The sequence below is a fragment of the Anoplolepis gracilipes genome, chromosome 3 (genome assembly GCF_047496725.1).
Source record: "Anoplolepis gracilipes chromosome 3, ASM4749672v1, whole genome shotgun sequence".
NCBI lineage: Eukaryota > Metazoa > Arthropoda > Insecta > Hymenoptera > Formicidae > Anoplolepis > Anoplolepis gracilipes.
In genome coordinates this window covers 2633779-2656146 of record NC_132972.1, presented here as the reverse complement: position 1 = coordinate 2656146, position 22368 = coordinate 2633779, and the positions used below count along the sequence as shown (strand labels likewise).

Genomic DNA, 22368 nt, shown 5'->3' with positions numbered 1-22368 from the left:
CGTCATGGATTATACCGGATTATAATCTGGTAATTATTTCGCATTACATCAGAATAGCGAGTTGATAGCGAGAGAAACCCAATTATACTTTGAGAAGTTTGTAAGCCTTTCTCGAACAGAAAAAATACCGGGACTCGATTCTAGAATTTCCCTCTAAACAGACAATCGCAATCCGTCGCTTAAACTAAAAATATAACACAGGACAAACTGATTGTGAGACGCGAAGTTCACGTTACGTGTCATTTTGTTTGCTGATGATTTTTAAAAATTTTTCTTATCAGATTTTAAGCGCCTGAGAGTTTTAAAACAGTTTCTACAAAAAATTCTATGCATAAAGATTATTAGAATATTAATTAAACAAATTAGATCACTCTCGAAATGCTCGTATCTTCACTCATCGTCACTCATATACTATAAAGAAGATAAATTATATATTTGTATTATATATTGTTTGTTAACAATTATATATTTATTTGTGCATCAAAATATTTGAATGATTGCAATATTTTCTCGTAAAAATTATACCATAATACTCGTATACACTATTCGTATATACATATATATTATAATATTATTGAATAAAAATATCACGCATGATTTTATATATATATATATATAACATAATAATAAAAATTAGAATAATATTTATCATATACAATATAATCATAAAATATATTAATATATGTATGTTAGTATATTCTAAATATTATAAATATTATTCTAATGGTATTTTGGGAGTGCGCGCTCTGCGAGACGAACATATCGCTATATTGTGCCATTGAATATAAAATGACAAGACAAACTGGGCAAGTAATTGAATTGTATGCAATTTTCATGTGAGTTTCTGCAGATTTTTTGCGATTTAACATTAACTGCCTCGTATCAAGGAAATAACATTTTATTGCTAAAATAAATATCAGACATGTTATTCCGACTATGATAGTAGTTATGGAAATGTTGAATTTAAGGGAATCAATATTTTTAACAACGAGGATAAACGCGCCCAAGTTAGACGTTTCGTCCTTTCGAATTTCACTACAGAAATCTTGACGGTTGGTATCCTTGAAAAACGCGTCACTCGTTGCCGAACGGCAACCGTCGCGAGTTGAATTTCAGGAGTGTCGAGCAGGAAACATCGAGTGACTGTGATTACATTGACATTAAATCTTGTGAATAATAGTGATCGATATTTGCTCGGTGCATGAATCGCGTTTGACAGACATCTTATCGAGTTTCCTTTTTCAACGAAGCGAACAGCGTGTGAACGTTAGTATAATCGCGGTTTCACTAGTCACTCTCTCCCCCCCCCCCCCTCCCGCCGAATGGCTGCCGTTAGATGGATTTCGAGAATATCGGGTGAGAAAAGTATCGGATATTACAACATATATCTCGAAAGATAAGTAAGTATCTCAGGATCGAGATTCAATCTCTCGGGGTCATGACGCTGCGTTCATTCGTGGAATTTGACACGACGCGACGTAAACTCTCTTCAAAAACACGGAGCCTCGCCGGGCGATTCTCGAAATCGGGGGGGGGGGGGGAGGCGGACGCGAGGGCGGGTTATATACAAACAAGTTGCGTCTACCGTGTTAGACGAGTACGTGTGTGTTTTCAAATATTCCGTCGAAGTTTCGTCGAGTGTCGGTCTCTGGTCTCTCTTAACTATTCGTATAAATCTCTCCCTCACTACATCTCTGCTAGATATCAAATGGCAATCGTTGAACGATCACGACAGCGTCACGAATATGAACGTGCGTTTTTACGTTCGTTGTCGAGTGGTCATGAATTATGGGAGTGTCGAGAATAAATATCGGACAAAAAGTACGTGTGCGTTCAGGTGCGTGTGTTTTTTCATGTCGTGAGTGATAGTGAATAATATGATAAATGTCTTGAGTAGATTAACGTGCATAAATATCGGAAGTGCCGTATAAAAGTGTCAGGCGATTATTATAATTACGCGAGTGCCGTGAATACATGTATCGGTAATCGATATTCGATCGAAAGTATATACGCATATATCGTCGAACGTCTCGGTGCAAGTATCGCAAGTTTTGATTTTCGGCATCTTTTCATAATGATATCTGAATAAATAAACATGCATCGAAAAAAGTGTGATGGTTGAATTTTAAATATCGCAATTTTCGTGAGTGATAATAATTTATAATTGACAATTGATTACTCAATTGACTGATTCAGTGCATGTGCGACGGACTATCATCGATAATCAAAGGACTTTGAGATAGAGACATGAATGGATTGAAGAAAAAAACAACGAGACTACAACTGGTGAGTCTATAATTAATTACATAATATATTTAATCCCGATTATGTGACGAGATAGATTAGTGTAGGTATCAATCGGACGAGTTACGATTGAATAATAATAAATATCGTTATTTTATGAATATATGATTGAAAAATATTTATTAATAATATGATAGAAATTATTTCAAAAACATACAATAAAAATTAAATGTATTTGTTGCATATATTTTTCTACAATTTTTGTACATTGCGTTATTTATCTTACATGATAAGCATATAAATAACTAATATACTGACGCATTAAATGTTATATAGTTAAAAAATGCATGGAATGTGATTTTGCGTTTTATAAAATGCAAATTAAAAAATAGAAAATTTTATTGCTACATATCAAATACTAATGTAAATGGTGTGTGAAATTGGCGTTCTACTTTATGGAAACTTATTAATTGTTGAGAGTCTGATTTAATTTTTAATAGAAGAATTTAGAAATCTTGATAGATTAAACATTAAACAAATAATTAAAAAAAAATAGCTCGAGACAAACTGAGATGCCAAGTTCACCGTTACTTTGTCTTTTGACGATTTTTTAAGCATTTCTTTGTCATATTTTAAACGCTTGAAAGTTTTACACAATTATTAACACAGTTATTTATTACAAAATTTATGCGTAAAAATTATTAGAATATTAAATAAAAAAATTAGAATAAATTAGATCGCCCGAGGCATCGGACGTGTAAGTATCAAGACATTAGTCGTATTTCGATAGTACTATTGACTCTAAATGAGATTTCATGTTACATGTCCGGCCTCAGGCGATTTAATTTGATTAATGAATATTTCAATAATTGATACGCGTAGAAGTCTCGCTAGAAATTAAAATTGATTGCGGAATAACATAAATTCTCATTTAAAGTCGATAAAACTATCGAAATATGACTAGCGTCTTATCTCGGTATTTATACGTTTGGGGTCTCAGATGATCTAATTTAATAAATATTCTAATAATCTTTATATGTAGAACTCTCTCTGGAAATAAAAAGTTTTGCAGAAAAGATTGCAGAATAATATGAAATCTTATTTAAAATGGATAGAACTATCGAAATATTACTAGTATTTAAATTGACAGTTAATTTAATTTGTTTTCATTAATATTCTAATAATTTTTATTATTTTTCTAAATATGTACATTTTTGTAAAACTACTGTGAAACTCTCGAGCGCTTAAAATCTGGCAACAAAAAGTGAGACGTAACGTGAACTTGGCGTCTAAGTTTGTTCCAAACATTTTTTTGTTTATCTAGAAACCAAAACTATTTGTTTAATCTATCAAGAAATCAAGAATCATGAAAAATACAACTAGAATTCTCAACAATTAATGAATTTCCACAAAGTGAGACACTAGTTTCACACATACACAGCGAGACGTCCATCGGCGTCCGTGGTGATAGGCCGTGGGCAGAGCGAGGAGAGACCGGGAGAGATTGTACATGCCGGCATTTGCATACAAACGTCACCCAGGGTTTGCGTCCCCATTAATTATACGGCGCGACCAATGAGCCGGTATCTACCTACGTACGCTCGTTGTGTGTACATGTGCGTTCGTGTGTATGTGTGTGGTCGCGATGCAGCGCGATGCGACTCGTTGCTCGCATTCTCTATTATTATTCACGCGAGCACGCGCATATACCGTGAGTGGCGGCGCGAACTTATCTTATCGCGACGGCCACGGTGGCCAACGAGCGCGATCTGTCTCCCCGCTGTCGGGGATCGACCGCTGCCAACCATGTCTTATCGACGACGTTCCCTTCCACGAGCGTGCGAGCACGTGTTACGCGCCGCTTAATATTGCGTTGTACGTACGATGTAGGGTAGGCTCTCGGCTCTCCCACACGCAAATTCTTTCACCAACTGATATTTTTTATCGAAAAATCGATTCGACGTTGTCCCTTAGTCATTTTTTTATATTTCATATGAAGTATTCGTGGAATTAACATGCGAATGTGAACATTTGCGGTGAGAGCGCAAGAGGACAGATATTTTTTTTTTCTGCAAATTCAAAAATTTATATGTCACGGAAATTTAATCAAACAAAATTTAATTGTGTAGAGTATTACGGTATTAAATAACTCTTGATAAATCGTATTAAGGACAATGACGATAAACAAGTAACAAATTCTATCTATTAATCGAACATGGTTTTGTTTTATTAGAAATTTATGATTAACAGTTTGTACCAGAATACGTCTAACTTAAAAAGCAATTGTAAAATATAAAATAGAACAACAGAAATATAAGATACATTACGAGAATAAGGTTTTTTGAGACTAATTCTTGACAAATTTATACTACGCAATTATCGATTGTCTAATCGAATTATTTATGAAAATGCCACTTTCTTCTTTCACGACTTTCTTCACTTTCATGACTGAAATCTCTGCTTTTAATTGTCAAATAGAAACTCGATGCTATCTTGAGCCTTCGATGAAGGTCGAATAATTGAGCGTTCGGCGCTCGGCGCTCGGGCACACCTCGCGGACATAAGTGGGCGTAACGAGCCCGTAAATAGATGCCGTGCCGCAGAAATTGCTCGGAATAGCGATTACAACGCGGTTAATCTCGCCACCGGACCTATTGCGAACGCATCTTGATTTTGCGTGAAGATTTTCAGAAGTCCTACTCCAAGCATTCGCATTATTACGCAAAAAATTCTTGAATAATTTCGTATCCTACGGAATTATAATGGAAATACCGGTGAAACAGTCTTAAAGTTTACCAATATTATCGAATAATTTATTATCTTATTATTATCGCCATTGTTTTAATCGTTGTCGTTGCTGTTGCTGCTTTTGCCATTGTTGTTGTTATTATGTAATTTAGTTGAATAAATTCTTTTAAATACAAGAGATATCAAAACGTTTTTTTGGAAAACAATGGTTATTATTATAAAAACAATTAATGTTTATATAAATCAGATATGTCCTTAATTTTACGAAAAATTAGAATTTTAAATTTTATAATGGATTATTGAGCAAATTTGTTAATTTCCAGTCTCAGAATAATAAAGCTTTGAGGGCGCATGTTTCTTTCAGGGAGACAAAGTAGTTGTTACCTTTCATACGTGTGTCTCATACGAGACGGAAACGTGTATCGAAACATCAAGTACCTTCCGTGAAATTATCGACCGGAATTTCGCCGGGAATGGCCTTGAGAATCATTAAGGGCCGAGAATGGTCGGCTTGCGAGTCATCGGCAGTATCCCGTTCGGAATTAATTCCGCCTATGATTTCCGCAATTCCACAATCCCGATCGCACGTGGCTAACTTCTGAGCGAGGATGGATAGGTGTATCGCGAAATTGAGACAATCAATTGTGGTAAAGAGAGAAAATACCCGGATTGTTATTTATTTGTTGCCTCTTTAAAAACGTCGTCATGCATATGGATGAGACAGTCACGGAGTTGACGACGTTGCGAACTTGGTGAGATTCAGGATGGTACTTTGACGACGGATGCGTTCCTCTTAAATTCTCGTCATATCGTGACATGTTTATGACGCGACAACATTTTTGCGAAAAAAGACTGCCTGTAAAACATGCTTGTGGGTCTTTTTCGTCGTTTATGTTTTTATGGTTTTTAATAATTCCGATTTTCTAAAAATTTGAAATGAATTGAAAATGTATAGATATTTTTATTGGAATTGAAGGAAGTGGGAATTAATTTAATCTCTAATATAAAATATATAATACAAAATATATAAAAAAATTTATTTACAAGAAAATTTTGTCCTATATAAAATATATAGAATATAATTACACACGTGCACTCTTCCCCTCCCCCCCCCCCCCATCTCTCTCTCTCTCTCTCTTTATTATACAAAGATTTTCTATACGTACTTGATATAAAAAAAAAAAATAAAAAAATACATTTTAAGCAAAATAGTATATCGTAATGTAAAATATTGGCTTCAGCGGATGCAGTATCGGTATTAATTTAATTCTGCTATAGCAAACAAGATAAATCCGTTCTTCCGTTTTTCCTCTGCGACACTGCTGCTCGTCTTTGTCTTCGAAATGCATCGTAGGATATATGCCGGACGAAAGGAAGAGGGATATCAGAGATGTGGAACGGAGCAGAGAGAAAAAAGTGGGCGATGAGACCGTGAGATGGATGCTCGCACGCGACCCGCTCGGGTCACGTGCGTCAACATCCCTTTTCCCGCTTTTTTTTTTCCGGTCCCCCCCCGCTTCGTCTCTCTTCTCTCCCTTATTCGCGCGGCACAGTATCCTCTTTTTGCTTTCATTCCAGTTATTTTTCTTGCTTCCACTCGCTGCCGCGTTTTCTCGCACATGACGCGACTGTTCGGCCGTTTTTCCGATCGCTTGCTCTTCCGACTATTCTAATCGCTCTTTCCCGGGCAACTTTTAAACAACCTTCTGATTCCTTGATAGCATTTGTAAAAGTATCTCTTAACATTACAGTTTGAAATCACCAAGTGTAATATACATGTTTAAATTAATGCGCACATTAGTATTTTTTTAAATAGTTAATTTCTTATCAATACTTTCCTTTTATTATTAATTTTAAATGTACTTGTGAAATCAAAATTATTTGAAAGTTTAAATCTTGTTTGCACGCTATCGAAGAAACTTAGCATACACAAAAATAATACTTTCATTTGTGAAGGGAATTGAATAGCGCAACAAATATTGAACATTTCTTAAGTTGATCGTCTCTCTTCTCTCCCTTTCTTACGTATAATTATTTTAATTCAACTGTCCTTTTCATTTATCAAGATTTGTTTATGTATTATGACATATTTGAAAAAAAAAAATTTAAATGTGTTTCTCTTATTGTCACAACTTCAGATAAAACCATTATTTTCATATATTGGAGTCAGTATAAAAGTCTTGGTCTTTTTCAAGAGATGATATTTGTAGCGGTTCCCACTTCAAGATGATTCTGTATTATATAGTGTTGAAACGGTGACAGCATCAGCTGTTATCGTAAACGTAAGTAATTTTGTTCCGATTGTATTTTCATTGTAAAGAAAAAGAAAACAAACAATTTCGGTATAACATGCTTTGCGCAATACCAAATATATATACATATATACAGAATTGTGGAAAGATATTTGAATGTCTTATAAAATATGAATGGCACTATATAAAATAATATTTTGTATTACGTAAAACATTGTATCTAACAATATATCATTCCACTCAATACGTATATAAACATCGTACTTTCACAGTTTTTCATTACTACAAAATTATTAAATGTCCTACATTTAGCGAGAAAAATTATTTATATGTTATTTTTGTTTTTCTCGTTGCAAAAGCATCTTATAATTATCGTTACGTCATGTTTATAGTCTCGCAAAGAGTTTCGTATTCAGTTCTGTTTTTCTCACAAGAAGAAACCTATCCAGGATGGCAATAAACGTTCGCTCACGCATCCGAGAGATATCCGAGAGATCGTAATACGAAGCCGGACGCACATGAACCGCGCATGTATTTCTGCGTGGTGTGAATCGAGCTTTACGACCTCACTCTGCGTGTCGTTGAAAACGTTGCGCGCGTGTCGTTAGCGCGAGGCGCTCTATATTACGTCGTTACCGCGTACGTGTGCGCCTCGCAAGCACACGCGCTTCACGCGTGCACGTCCGCATTTCCAGCGGGCGTGACGAGCGGCGTTTATTGCGAGGGAGGTCTTGCTCCTTTAATGGCCCTCGCGTGCTCGCCGTATTGTCGGTCGTCTCTCTCTCCCTCTCTCTCTCTCTCTCTCTCTCTCTCTCTTTTTCTCTCTTTATCCAACGCGTCCGCTGCCGAAGGCGAAGGAGATTGCTCGTGCACAAGCACGATCGTCGATAACGAGCGAGCTGCATGCACACTCGTGTATCCCCTACACGCGCACATGCTTGTGGCGATTATGCTGAGAAAATTCTCGCGCCCCGATCATGCATTTATGTGGTAATGAATCATTCCTAGCGATAAAAAAAATTATATATATTAATACAAAACTCTATATATTTTTATATATTTTGTTTTTTAGATATTGTATATATATATATATATTGACGTTGTTAGAAAAATCACAGACAAATGATCCATCGGTATTGTACATATATATATATATATATATATATATGTACAATACCGATGGATCATTTGTCTGTGATTTTTCTAACAACGTCAATTTCTCGAAAACAAATAATCATAAAATAATATATTTAAGTAAATTATGTTTCAAATTTATTATTTTAGTCTTTATTTAGAATGTTCAAATTAGGTATATATATTTTTTCGGATTTTTTAAAACACTTTTACATATTAATAAATTTATCGAAAATACACTGACCCACCTGTACAGTTGGAAGGTGCCAAAAATAACAATACGGAGTAAGGGTTAATCAAGTAAGAACGACGATACGATTTATTACAATTACGAGTAAAATTTTCCTATTTTTTGCGTTCTTAGAATATGTCAAAGATAAAGAAATGCCAGCGTACTTGCCTAATACGTCGTACGACTTCGTTTCGTTTTACCAAGAAGAAATCAATCTCCACCCTCTTATACGTCTCGCTCGGCGCGGAACTAACTTCAACAATTATCCGGGAATGCTCGAGGCATTCCCGAGGAGTCAACCATCGTCTCCGATCCCCCGTTACTTCCACCCCAGTCTGCTTCGCTCTTTCACTCTCTCTCTTTCTCTCTCATTCTTGCTCATACTGATCTCTCTCTCTCTCTCTCTCTCTCTCTCTCTCTCTCTCTCTCTCTCTCTCTCTCTCTCTCTCTCTTTCTCTCTCTTTCTCGTCGGCGCACGTAGTGCATAGGATCCCGCGGGGAATACGGAGGATATATGCCGTAAAGTCGTATCGGCGATAAATAAAGATGAAGCCGCCGCGATAAAATGCAGGGCACGGCGTTCTCGCCTCGCGTTTCCCCCCCACAGTTCCCCCGCGAGTCGTTGCCGCTGGTGCTACGCCATTTTGCCTCGGTTGCCTTCTCCACTATTCGATTTGATGCTTCTCTCTCTCTCTCTCTTTCTCTCTCTTTCTTTCTTGCTCTTTTTCTCTCGTCTCCACCATCTTCTTCTTAACACCCTCACTCCTTTGCCATTATCTCGGCCCTCGCGCTCTCCATCGCTTCATCCTGACACCATCAAACCGCCGTGAAACGAGGCGCACGACCGTAAAAGCCGCACCACCCCCACCCACCGCGGCAGCGCAAATGCTTCGTACTCCAACTTCTTCCTCTAGTATCCTCTTGCTTCTTTCCCTTCCTCCCTCCCCCTTCGATTTCTTTTGCGTGAAGATGTCCTTAAGTAGAGGCACCTGAGGACATTCTCGCAATCTACCCTCTCTGTGGGGGATGTATGTAACGAAAGATTGCAAGTACGGTAGTTCTGATGAAACTTTGAAGCGATCGATGGCAGCGTTATACGTATGACGGGATATGACTCTTCCGCTTTTGTTCGAGGATGAATCAGTTCGAGATAATACAGATCCTCGTAGGCGTTAAAAGAGAAACTTTTAAATAGTAAAACAGCGTTGTATGTAACATTGCGAGTTTAGCTATAAATGCGTATAGAGGATATACATCTAAGCACACGTGCGATCCATTTCAAGAATAAAGTTTAATTTCGAGAGAAAGAAGGAGAGAAAGAAGGAGGGAGAGAGAGAGAGAGAGAGAGAGAGAGAGAGAGAGAGAGAGAGAAAGAGAGTAAATTTTTTAATAACTTGAATCAAAAGTTTCTTTTTTTATCCAATATTAGATATCTTGATAATGAAGCCTCAAATTAAAATTTTACTAACGTCGATTTGAAATGCCTCAACGTTTTTATTGACGAAAAATTGACTCTAAGTTCGTTAAAGAATAATTCAGTCCCATAGTTGCTCTGCAATGCTTAACAAGTACGAGCGTATAATAAATATCGCAATAATATGTATATACTCAATTTAATCCTGTTCGATTTATATCGTACGTCAGCTGTAAGTCGCACCGACGATTTTCCGAGCACGGTTCACAGGCATAATAAATTATTATTCTATCGCGTCCTGTGCTCTAATGAGCGGGCGGCGCAGGTAGGTGTATATAGATACGCACATATACGCATAAAGTGATATAGCGCGGATGGGGAATCCGTCCGAGCGCGGAGCTTTGACGCGGGTAGCTGCGCTGCAGTGCAGCGTGGGATGACACCGACACGGGGGCGGCTGCAGCGGTGACGGCGGTGGCGGGGGAGGGACGATGGGAGAGGGGTAGGGAGCCGTGGGACGTAGCGCGGCGGCGGCGGCGGCGGCGGCGGTTGTCGGGGTCGTGGGTGTCGGGCAACGTGCGATGCCGTGACATCCACCAACCGCCCTTTCCCACCCTACCGTACCTTTCTCATCCCATCTAACCCTCCCCCTCTCCCTTCTCGCCCTCTCCGTCCCCCGTCATCCTTTCGTGCGGCGCACGAACCTCATCCCCGCAACCGAACCCGACCACCGAACTACGGGCTCGAGTTCGAGCTCGCCGTTAATCCGTTTATCGCGTTACCGCCACCGCCGGCCTGGCAACCCCCCTCCCCCCCGACTGGCTCACCGCCGTCTCCCTCCCCTCTCTCTTCCACCGTCGTCTTGCCACCTCGGAGCAACGGGTTCAGCCCCGTTACCCGCACCCGCCGAACTGCCACACGTAGACGACACGCTACGTTTTGTGTGTGTGTGTGTGTGTGTGTGTGTGTGTGTGTATATGTGAGTGCGAGTATGAGTGTGTGTGAGTATATACAATGCACGGTGTGACGCGGGTACCACATGTACGTGGTGCGCAGACCGCTCTCGACTTAAAGCCCGGATTACGCGACGCTTTTTCCGGCGAGCGACGCGCTGATTGGGAAGTAGGAGTAATACGCGTATATGGAATTGTTGGAAATTCTGCTGTTATCCTTACTTTTTACCCGACTTCTCAATCTCGCGGAAGAGAAACTAAGTTACGATATCAGAGACTAATTATTTGAGAAAAAAAATATCTTTAATCAGTGAGTATATATGTTTAATAAACTTTAAAGCGATGAATAAATGAATAAATGAATAGAATAAGTTCTACTATTTTTTATACATGTTACAAAGATGTAAAAACATTCCAAATAAGAATTAAACATACTCTGTGAAAAATTCATGTATAAGATAAGACACAGATTTCGCAAGGATCATTTATTTTGTCCAGAAAAATCAATTTATTACATAGTATTTATTCTGTGATTTCGAGTCTGTCTCTCTTGATTGAGTGTAAAAAATAAAAATCAGATTTACTATAAATATAACTATATAAATATATATATAAAATAATATTAAAAATATATAATATTAAATTAGAAATATGAAAATATTGTATAAAAAAATATATAATATAATATTAAAAGTATTAAAAATAAGAATATTTTTTCTTAAAAAGTGTTATATATAAAATTTTAAGAGTAAAGCTACACAATTCAATATTATTTTTTAATATTAAACTGAACAAATGAAATTTTTGAGTATTTCTAATTTAAAAAATCGCTTAAAAAATTTGAATAAAAGGAAGTTCAAAATACAAAAACATAAATCAAGAGTCGTGTGTTAAATTCTATTTTGCGCAGAAGAATCATTCTCTTTAGATCGAGAATTCATGATAAAAAAAAAACGACTCCCGTGCAAATCAGGCTTAACTCTTAGACAGAGACCTGCAGTTACGGACGATGCCAAGCTTCCCAGGCTACGTTTGTATCCCTTTGTCTTTGTGTTCTCTTTTCTAGTTTTCTTTTTCTCTCTTTCCCTTTTCTTCTCTTCGTTCTTCATTTTCATCCACATTCCTTGCCGTATTTTCCGCGATTGTGTTTGTTTCCTTGAAATCGCAAGTTGCGATCTCTGCATCATTTTTTGTAAAAGGGACGGGATGGCGATTACGATGGTAGTAGCTGGTGCTACTGGTGGTGAGACCAACAGCCGGTTTTCTGTTTGGATATGGACCAATATCCGGACGATAGTTTTCGGTTCTTTATTGCCGAGTGCGGTGGATGGAGGTAAACCTGGATTTTCGCGATAAATCTGTCGCCGATAGGCGAATCTCTCTCTCTCTCTCTCTCTCTCTCTCTCTTTTTCTCTCTCTCACGGTATTATATATTTGCTTCTCTATGCACGGCCGCCACGATGTGATTTTATTACGCACGAGCTTTATGCCGCGATTCGCACGGTAACGAAGGTGTCGCGCTTAATTTTGCATCTCTGCGGCTTCAAGTGACATATACGGTATATTTCTGGTCACACTTTATTTTCGTATATAGATTTTCGGATTAACTTGCAACATACTTGTTTTTAGTAAAAATATCGAAGAAATGATAATTTTTTAACTTTATGATTGATTCAATTTTTGGATATTTGTGAATTAAGAATTAAGTTCAAGTATATTCGGATTTTATATAGCAAGTCATAAAGAATAGTGAAATATAAGATATAGAATTATAGTGAGCAAATGTGGGTTAAATTATCAAGAAAAGTATCTAAAACAGACAGATAAACAGAAAGAGAGGGAGAAATAGATTTGAACATATATTATTACTCGCAATAGTTTTCGATATATCTTTGTAAAATTGTTAAGCAACTATAGCTAGAATAAAAGGCAATTATTATTAATATTTTCAAAATTATTAGTTTATTATCGTAAATTTAATAGTTTATAATAGAGATAGATACTTTATATAGAAGTTAAAGAAAAAAACAATTCTTACGCGAATTAAACAAAAATACAGAACGTATTTATTTATTCAGAGGAAAAAAAATAATATGTGTAAGAATATGAAGTATTCATCTTCGCTTCATACTCGGCCATTTATAATTGAAAACATTACGAGTGAATTTTTTTGTCGTGTCGATGTCTCTTTTTTTATATGAATCGATATTTGACTGTTAACTTGTCTAATACTTTCTGAATCAAGTAATAAACATTGCATAGTTATATTTAATCTGTAGAGGAAAAAAATGTGGAAAAATTTAATATATCATCCCGGAGTTTTGCGTCAGTAAAGAAAAAAAATTTATTCGAAGTCGAATAAATTAATCATTTTCTTGAAAGTTTCATAATATTTATTTATATTTTAACGATATATGTATGCTAAATTGATATTAGACGTTATTTTCGTTTATGTAGAATGGTGTGCAAGTTTAAATTTTTCAGTGTAGAAACAAATCATGTAGGTATATGGTACTGTAGAAAAATCAATTTTAATTTGACAAAGGAATATGTTTGCACAAATTTGACAATTTTTATTAATATTTAACAATTATATAATCCCGAAATTTTATTCACAATCAGTACATCAGATAAAAAATAAATAAAGCCTTATATGTATTTCTCTTGAATCGAGACAGAACACATTATGAAAGAAATTTTTATAGTAATTTCGTAAAAATCTCAGATTGTCAGAAATGTATTCAAATTAGCTCAAATAAACTTTATAGTTAGAAAAAATAAAATATGGAAAAAAAAAATATTTTCACACATCGTAAAATATTACAGAACAATTTTTACGCGACGGTGATTGGCAAAACGAAAAGATAAAAATAAGAGAGAAAGAGAGAGAGAGAGAGAGAGAGAGAGAGAGAGAGAGAGAGAGAGAGAGAGAGAGAGAGAGAGAGAGGAGAGAGGGGAAAAGAGAAGATAGAAAAGGGGAAAAAAAGGGAGGAAGAGAGAGGGTGAGAGAGAGAGAGAGAGAGAGAGAGAGAGAGAGAGAGAGAGAGAGAGAGAAAGAGATGCAGCTCTTGAAGTTTGCATCAAACGCAGTGAATCGTACGCCGCTTCCGGAGAACGGTTTCCGCACCTGTGCGTGCAAAACGACGACGACGACCTACACCAAGGCGGGGGGGGGGGGGAAAGAGGAGGGTGAAGGGGGCGGCAGCGAGGGGATGCGAGTGTACAGAGAGACGGCGTGCTGCGGGGCCGATGGTGGTGGCGGCGTGCATTAATCATCCCTCGGCACGCCATAGCCATTCGCAAGCTCCCAAACCGACCCCGTGTGTGGCTCGGGCGTCAGTGGTGCTCGATCATCCGTTTTGCGTGTCGTGTGCCATACATACACGTCCGCACGTGCACATACACCCGCCCTGTATTGTGCCCCAAACCCAGATACATACACCCAAAGCGCACAAGCTTCGACCAGAGTAAATCTTGGTACGTTGCAGATATATATATATATATATATATATATATATATATATATATATATATATATAGGATGTATCGGAGTGATGCTGCACTTCTCTTTCTCTCTCTCTAATGTTAAAGATTTCATGATGAGCTCGGAGTCGAATTTCCTTGGTGGAAATTTGATCGGTGACCGTTGACAATCTTTTAGTCTCACGTATCAAGTATATAAATTTATTTTAAAATATTCTTTTTTTAAATTATTATCTACATATTTCGACTTATAGGCGATTAAGAACGATAAGTACTTATATATATATATATATATATATATATATATATATATATATATATATATATATAAGTTAAATTGATGCATCGCGCTAAATTATGAAAAAATAATTTTAATTGAATAATTCTTGTAAATGATTCCCCTTCTTCGTCATTGTCATGTAAAAGACGAGTAATCGCGTGTTCTGCGGTTCTCGCGGTGAGTATTTAGGACACTTGGATAAGTCGACACATTTGTACTGAACGTTTATTTTTTTGTTACAATATTAATGTCCAGAGAGCGAAACGCGAAAGCGGGTAATCACTTTAACGCAATTCCACTCGTTCTCTCCCGTCAATGTATCGCGTGCCCAGTTCCTCTTAATCGAGCTTCGAATCGATCGCGACTCGTATCGGCGGAAAAAAGGTTAAATAACCGGCGATGAATTTAACCGTTATAACTCGATGCTCGCCAGCACGCCGAATATTTCATCGCCTCGCGCGGCCAGCGAAGCTTTTCACAGGGAAATATAAGCCGTGCCGATAAACATCTGGCGAGAATTAAAAAAAGATGGAAAAAGTTCACAGCAATACTTATTGTTAGAAATACATATCAATATGTATAAAATACGTGTATTCTATAGCACATAGTATATAGCATAAATATATATATTTTATGTCTTGATAAAAAAGTAAATACAAAATTTTTAATTTTTAAACAATAAATCAAATTTTATTTATTTATATATTTATATTGATGTCAGAGTTTATGTAATATAGTCATCTATTAATTATTAGTACATAAATATAATACATATAATAAATAAAAAAAAAAAATATATATTTATATATATACAAGATATGTTTATATTATATATATGGGATTTTTATATTATACAAATAAAAGAGAAATTTTATGACATATGAAGCGATTATATGTATATCTAATATCTCTTCGATTCGCAAATTTCGGTATCGAGTTTGTTCGAGCGACACTATCGCTAATACTTACTGATAGGACACCCCGTATATCCGGCACATGAAAATTGCAAGAGAAGCCGAGCCGCGCGGGCCGGCGCGATAACCAACGAAATTATTTATCGCGATCGCGGCGCTCCGGCGGGATAAGCGGCCGGGTAAGCGCGCGCGCGCAACCCGAAGTTATTAACGTACCCGAGGGTCAGGAAAATCGATCTCCTTCGGGAACGGATCCTTATGAAATTAAGATCCCACCATCCGGCCGCTCGTTTTCTCGATGAATCCTTCGTCTCCCTTCCTTCGCTCTTTCGTCTCCTGCTCTCTCGCACAGACATGTCGACAACGTTACAACTAGGATGTTCGTCGGGTTTTGCAATATATTTTACATGCGATTTGTAAATTGATACAAGCTCGTCGATAAAAAAAATTGGATATATGTATACGCACATGATAGTGCACACATACGCTTAAAAAGTTCTGTATTATATATAATTACCAAAAGAATTATATTTTGATAAATATGTGTAAAAGGAATATTAATTTTTAATTTAGATTATAATATTATATATTCTATTTAAGCTTATATACATATATGTATATACAATTTTTTTAATTATATAGTGTTGCGTAGGAATTTTTATTTTTATTTTTATCCTTTCGAAAAATTGTGTTTCTGATCCTATTTAAATATATGCTCTTTATGTAAATAACGGTAGTGTATTTATTTTAATATCGTTAAAATCATAATTTTATTTGTTACATCATTGCTTCTTTGACAAGTTAATTGATTTCGTGCTTACACATGTTCTTAATATCCGTTTGTTTCTGTAACTGTGTAAAGCATTGTCACGCTTTTTATCAGTTTTTCTTTGTAAGAAATCTTTATGAAGTTAACATACTTTCTTCACAGTCATGGTTTCTTTTCAATGCTCTATTTCCAGTTTTTCGAGTTTGCTAATGCGTCAAGATTCGTTTAAGTAGCCGAATGGACAGCGTATATAAAAATTTTTAGTAGTCATAAAAATTATAGTAGTCAAAATTTAAAAGAAATGGAATAAAAAATTTATTTCTGTAGGAAACTTTTTTTATCAATAAACAAAAATTAAATTTTTAATTAATATCTTTTTTATATTTTTTTCTTGTTTTTTTTTTTAACTAAAATCTTTCGAGAGATTATGCTTCACCGATCACTTTGATTTTTACATATATTATAAATACCTTGAGTTATACTCAATCTAATTTCTATATATCACTCCAAAGAAATTTTTCTCGTTTTAAACTTAAAAATCATATCATAAATATATGTAAATAGTTCGATTATTAGTTTTAATAACTTTAATCTTGACATATCATATTAAAAAATGTTATTTTCGGAGTAATTTATAATTTTTCACATGAATTTGCAACACTTTCAAAACGTGAATTATATGTAAAGGAAAATAAACTTCTAATTTACACAGAAAACAATGTATTGTTTTATTGTAAAGTACATGCTTGAGCGGGAAAGGAGTTCCATCCTTTCTTCTATACTTTCGCTCCGAAAAAAATTGTAATCTAAACCAAACCTAATTTTTATTTTAAAAACAGAACTTAGCAGGAGAAGGGGCGGAGCCTTTTTTCCGTTAACGCATATACTTTGCAATAGAACAATAAAATACAAGTGTCTTTTTTCATTCAAATACATGTAATCACATGTAATCATATGTTGAAAGCTATTTAAGAACTGACAGAAATAGGTGAAATCTGTTGATAGTGTAACAGTCTGAAAATAAAAGAGGTAACGTATACAAACAAAAAATGTCAATACAAAAGCATGTACTGTATAACATATAGTACAAATTGAATAATAATGAGGAATAGAAATAAAATATAATACTTTAAAATATATCGTACCTCAGAACTAGAAGAGTCCATAACGTGCATTCAAAGTGCACATGATTCAGGATTCCTATCCACTATAATATATGTGAAAAATAATATGAAGGTTATACCTCAACGATCACTTTGATCGTTGAGGTATAACCTTCTTGAAAGATTTATCAAAATCTTTTATCATGTGATTAGCGAATGCAAACTCACTTGGATTATCATCAATAATTTGATCATTTTTATCAGTCTACTCTTTTCGATTTGAATAAAATGTTAATAAGACTGAAGAAAATGTGCGCATCGAAATTAACTGATTTACGCACATTGTATTAGAAAATTTTAAGTATAGTTGGAATCGATACATCTCGCGGAAAACGCGGAATCACGCGCAGACATACATGAGACATAAAAATGCTGCTTTCCGTCGTAACCCGGCTGCCGCGGCAATCTACTTTTATTCGCCATCCATATATTTCGCGTGGCGGAGTCTGGCCGTTATACACCGGGTGGTCGTAAAGCGCCGCGATACGACAACGTGCCTGCGGTGACATCGCGAACGTGTGTCGTTTGTTATATGGCCGTATTTCGAGATCATCGAAATGTTTTCTGCGTGATACACTTGATCTACGATCGCGCTTTATTACACGATGGTTACTACGATGAAATTAATGACATCTTGCTACGCAAGATTTACTCACATAAAATGTCAAAAATAAAATGAAATTTCGTTAACTTTTTATCAAGTTTAGAATCTTCATTGTAAGTATATACGCGAATAATATAATAATATCAGTTTTGAGTACATTTAAAAATGATATTTTTAATGGTAGAGCATAAATATAATAAATATAATTAATTTAATAAATACATCATGGAGTGAAATGTGGGATATATAGATAAAAAAGAAATAATGATATTTTCGAAAAAAATGCTTCTTTTCTTAAATATCATAAAATAAGGAATGTCTATAAAATATTTCAACTTTCTTTTCTTTGTTCTTAATACATGTGTGTGTGTGTGTGTGTGTGTGTGTGTATGTGTGCGGTGAATTAAAATACTTTATATGTGTATTTGCATGTATATGGATGTGTATTGTTTTAAATAAAATTCAATAGATCAGAAGGAATTACAATATAATCGACCGATGGAAATGGAATATAATAAAAAATTTAGAAAAAATGTTAATTTTTCAGGAAATTATAAATCTATTTTTGTTAAAAATCTTTTTCAGTTATTATTTAATTTACATTCATTACTTATAAAAAGCCTTTACTATACACATATACGTAATATAATGCTAATTACATGCTTAAAGAGATTTTATTTGTTATAATATGTGTGCTGCTTATCCATAAGTGGGATAAAAAATCTCTCAAATCCTTTTGATAGGCATACAATCTATTTTATAAACTTTTCAATAATCCATATTTATTTTATGTTTCGTTTAACAAAAATATTAGGATTATTTTAGAATTTTTTTTATCGGATAAAATAATAATGATTTTTTCGGAACACCCGGTAGTCTTGCCCTCGATGACGCGGCACACACAAGCGAGAGGAAGGTTCGCTAACGTTTGAGCGTGCTGGCTATACGCTCCGAAGTCTAGACTCTAGATGGAAGATAGCTGTTCCTAGGCTAGGACCCGGCCATAATCGCCACTCGCTGCCATACTCCCGGATCTTCCGCCGCCACCGCCGTCGCTTCCGCAACCCTGGGCTCTCCTCCTCATCCCGCACGTCGTGTTTCCCTGGCCGACCCTCAGAGATCCGCAATCCGCGAGTCCACGATCTCGTCATCCCTTCTTGCTCCCGTTCATCCGGTTATCCTCCTCCTCATCGTTCCCCCCTCCCCCTCCGCCCTTCTCCTCTTTCCCTGGAGAGAGATCCCGTGGATTTTACCTTTGTCCTTTGCGCTCGATTCAACGAACGGAATAAATCCCTCGGGTGGATGAGAGAGGAAGCAGGAGGGAGGGAGAAATGCGACGTTTTTCCCGCGTTGGATCGAGCCGAGCCCAATGCCACGCCGGAAGTCGCCGGTTAAATTCTCCGACGAAATTTTTGCCACCGTTTTCTCTCTTTTTCTCTCTCTCTCTCTCTCTCTCTCTCTCTTTCTCTCTCACTCGTCGGATTTTTCCAGCGCACAAGTTTCGCGAGTTAATCGCCCGCGGGCTCACGCCCGCTTTCGCCCCGGAAGGATTTCACCGGGGATGAAAGGACGCGACGTAACGGGGTATAACATGCGCCAGTGAAATGTACGCCGAGATAGGTCAAGCGAAGATACAAAGAATTTCGTAAAAAGTTCCAAAAAAGTTTAGCTCGATTCTTTTTTTCTTTTTGAGAAAACTCATTCTCGAATGTTGCGTTGAATGTTGACGGGAAAGGGAGGTTTTATTAAAAAGTCGTCTCGAGAATCAATTCTAAGTTTTATTGAGGATATTTTAGAATTTTTTATAATGTTGAGATTTTTCAAATGAATGTGATAAAATGATCAAAATTGTCAATATGTATAAATTCCCTTCACGAGGATATTCGTTCGCTCTTAAACAATCCGTCAAGTATTAAAAATATAAGCCGTAGTGAGAGGTTTCTCTCCGTCTCTTTCATGCATTTACGAATTATCGTATCCGCGATCGTTTTCCCTCATCTCGACGGGGATTTCAATTTCGAGGAAGCGGCGACAAAAATTCCGTCAAATTATGTCGCTCGCGGAATTCCCAGCCGAATTCTCATCGTCGTCGCCGGTCATGTTGCGCGTTTTTGTTTCGCCCGAAGGATTTCCTCTCGGGATGGAGGATATGAAATTGCAACGCCATTGGACCGCACTCGCGCTCCCGCGCGTCGGATATCCGGGCGTCTTTTATTTTGCTTGTCGGCTTCGCTGTTATCTGGTCCGCTACGCTGAAATTTTGACGAATCTCTCCCCGTCCGTCCTGCTCCTCGCGACTCCAACGTTACGAGATTGCTGTCCGTAACAAAAAGCAGCTAAAATTTGTACGTTAGTGTTCCGATCGTAGCCGCTGTGAAATATTACGGAATGTCTTTCGTGCGGATGGACGGGAAAAAATGCATTTGCGGTGAAAAAAATAATTTCTTAATTTGATTGTGTAGAAATTAATTGAATAAAAATTTTTAATTATATTTTTTAATTAATTGGAATTAATTTGGAATTATTGCATACTTTACTGTTAGTTTATATATTTATTTGTGCACAACTTTATATAGTATATTACATTAGGGTGTATTTTGAATGAATTTTGGTGCGATTGTATGTACATGTCATGTCAGAAGAGCGAAAGAATAGAAAAAAAAGAAAAACGTGCGATGTTAATTAAATTCGCGGCAATTTTTTACTTCTTTCTTTTTATTTTTTCCCTTCCATTAATACGCTCTAATGCCACTCTAATTGAAAAACTGCATATTGAATGAGAATTAATCGATCGATCAATTTGTTAAGAATTTATAATAATTTTTGCTTATATCTATATCTATATGTTGCGATAGGTAGTTTAAAAAAATAGCGTTTGACTTAACAACGAATAATGTCATTTAAATGTCGTGAGTATCGCAACTTTTAATTCACGAAAAATATTTATAATTTAAATCATTGTTCAAATATCACTGGCGCTCTCGTGACACAGTTCCGTCAAGAAAGAGTTGCTTATAAAAAAAGAGAAGGAGGAAGAGAGAAAGAGAGAGAGAGAGAGAGAGAGAGAGAGAGAGAGAGAGAGAGAGAGAGAGAGAGAGAGAGAGAGAGAGAGAGAGAGAGATCATAGAGCTAACAGTTATATTTTATAATTTAAACTAAAATATATATATTCTCGTGAATTTAATATAATTTTAGTTTGTTCAATAATCTCGAGTGCGACGAGAATGACGAACGTTCTGTCATCACGTCGACGTGAATCCACTTGGATGAGTCACGTAGAACGGAACGTCGTAAGAAAAATTATCCCGCGGGGAGCTGCTTATTAATACCTCGAGAATTTCTAGACGACGCGTGAACAGTTTTATCCGCCTCGTTTGTCAAACCACCCCATCTGCGCGAACGGGAAGGGTAGGAACTAGGAACGGAGGAAACCATCCTTCCCGTGGCAAGTGGCGATCCGCCGCGGGCTTTTATGTTGTGACTGAAAAGTTTGAGCGATCGTGCAACAGTTGACGCACCCTCTGCCTCGCGAGGGGTGGCCACCCCTTCGCGACGAGCGGAGGGTAGCGAGTAAAGGGTCGCAGAAGGAGAACAGGTACGCGGAAAAGTAATATCTAATCGAAATATAATTATACACTAGCAAGAATATAAATAAGATGTAAGGTTGTTTACTTTACTTGCATATTCGTGAAATTTTGAGTATTAAAGTAAGAGATTTTTACAAATACGCAATTACACAGTCTTATTCTACATATCATAAGCTTTTTATTGGTGGTATAACTTTATCAATCAGTTGAAATTTATAGTAAAAAATTAACTTTCTCCATTCAAGTTGCCTATTATCGGAAGATGAACTATTGCTTAATGTTGACTTTCTCTTTATTTTTATAGATTAAATTAAAAATTATATACAGGCTAAATTTAAAAATTTTAAATTTTATTGTTTTCTTTTATAATTTTTAGTGTGATCTAAAATTAGCATTTTACATATAACTTTTGAAGGACAAAATTAAAAAAAAATTCTGCTGATTCTGCTGATACTTTTTCTGAGATTCATATTTTAGTATTTGTAAGGCTGATATAAGTTTATTTAAAGTTTTCTGAGATTTAAACTGTATGTTTTTAGTACTTTTACGTGCTTTTAATTCTTTTACTTTGAAAAACTCCCCGTATTAAGA

At 36.2% G+C, this 22368-nt stretch overlaps 1 long non-coding RNA gene across 4 annotated transcripts in view; it reads left to right on the top strand.

The window, feature by feature from the left end:
• The first annotated feature begins 707 nt into the window (after positions 1-707).
• The window catches only part of LOC140663345 (uncharacterized), a 145264-nt gene continuing 123603 nt past the window's right edge, over positions 708-22368 (top strand). For all 4 annotated transcript variants that reach the window (XR_012046265.1, XR_012046266.1, XR_012046267.1 and 1 more), the window contains exon 1: positions 708-2286. This is a non-coding gene — a long non-coding RNA (uncharacterized lncRNA). The remainder of the gene's footprint in view (positions 2287-22368) is intronic.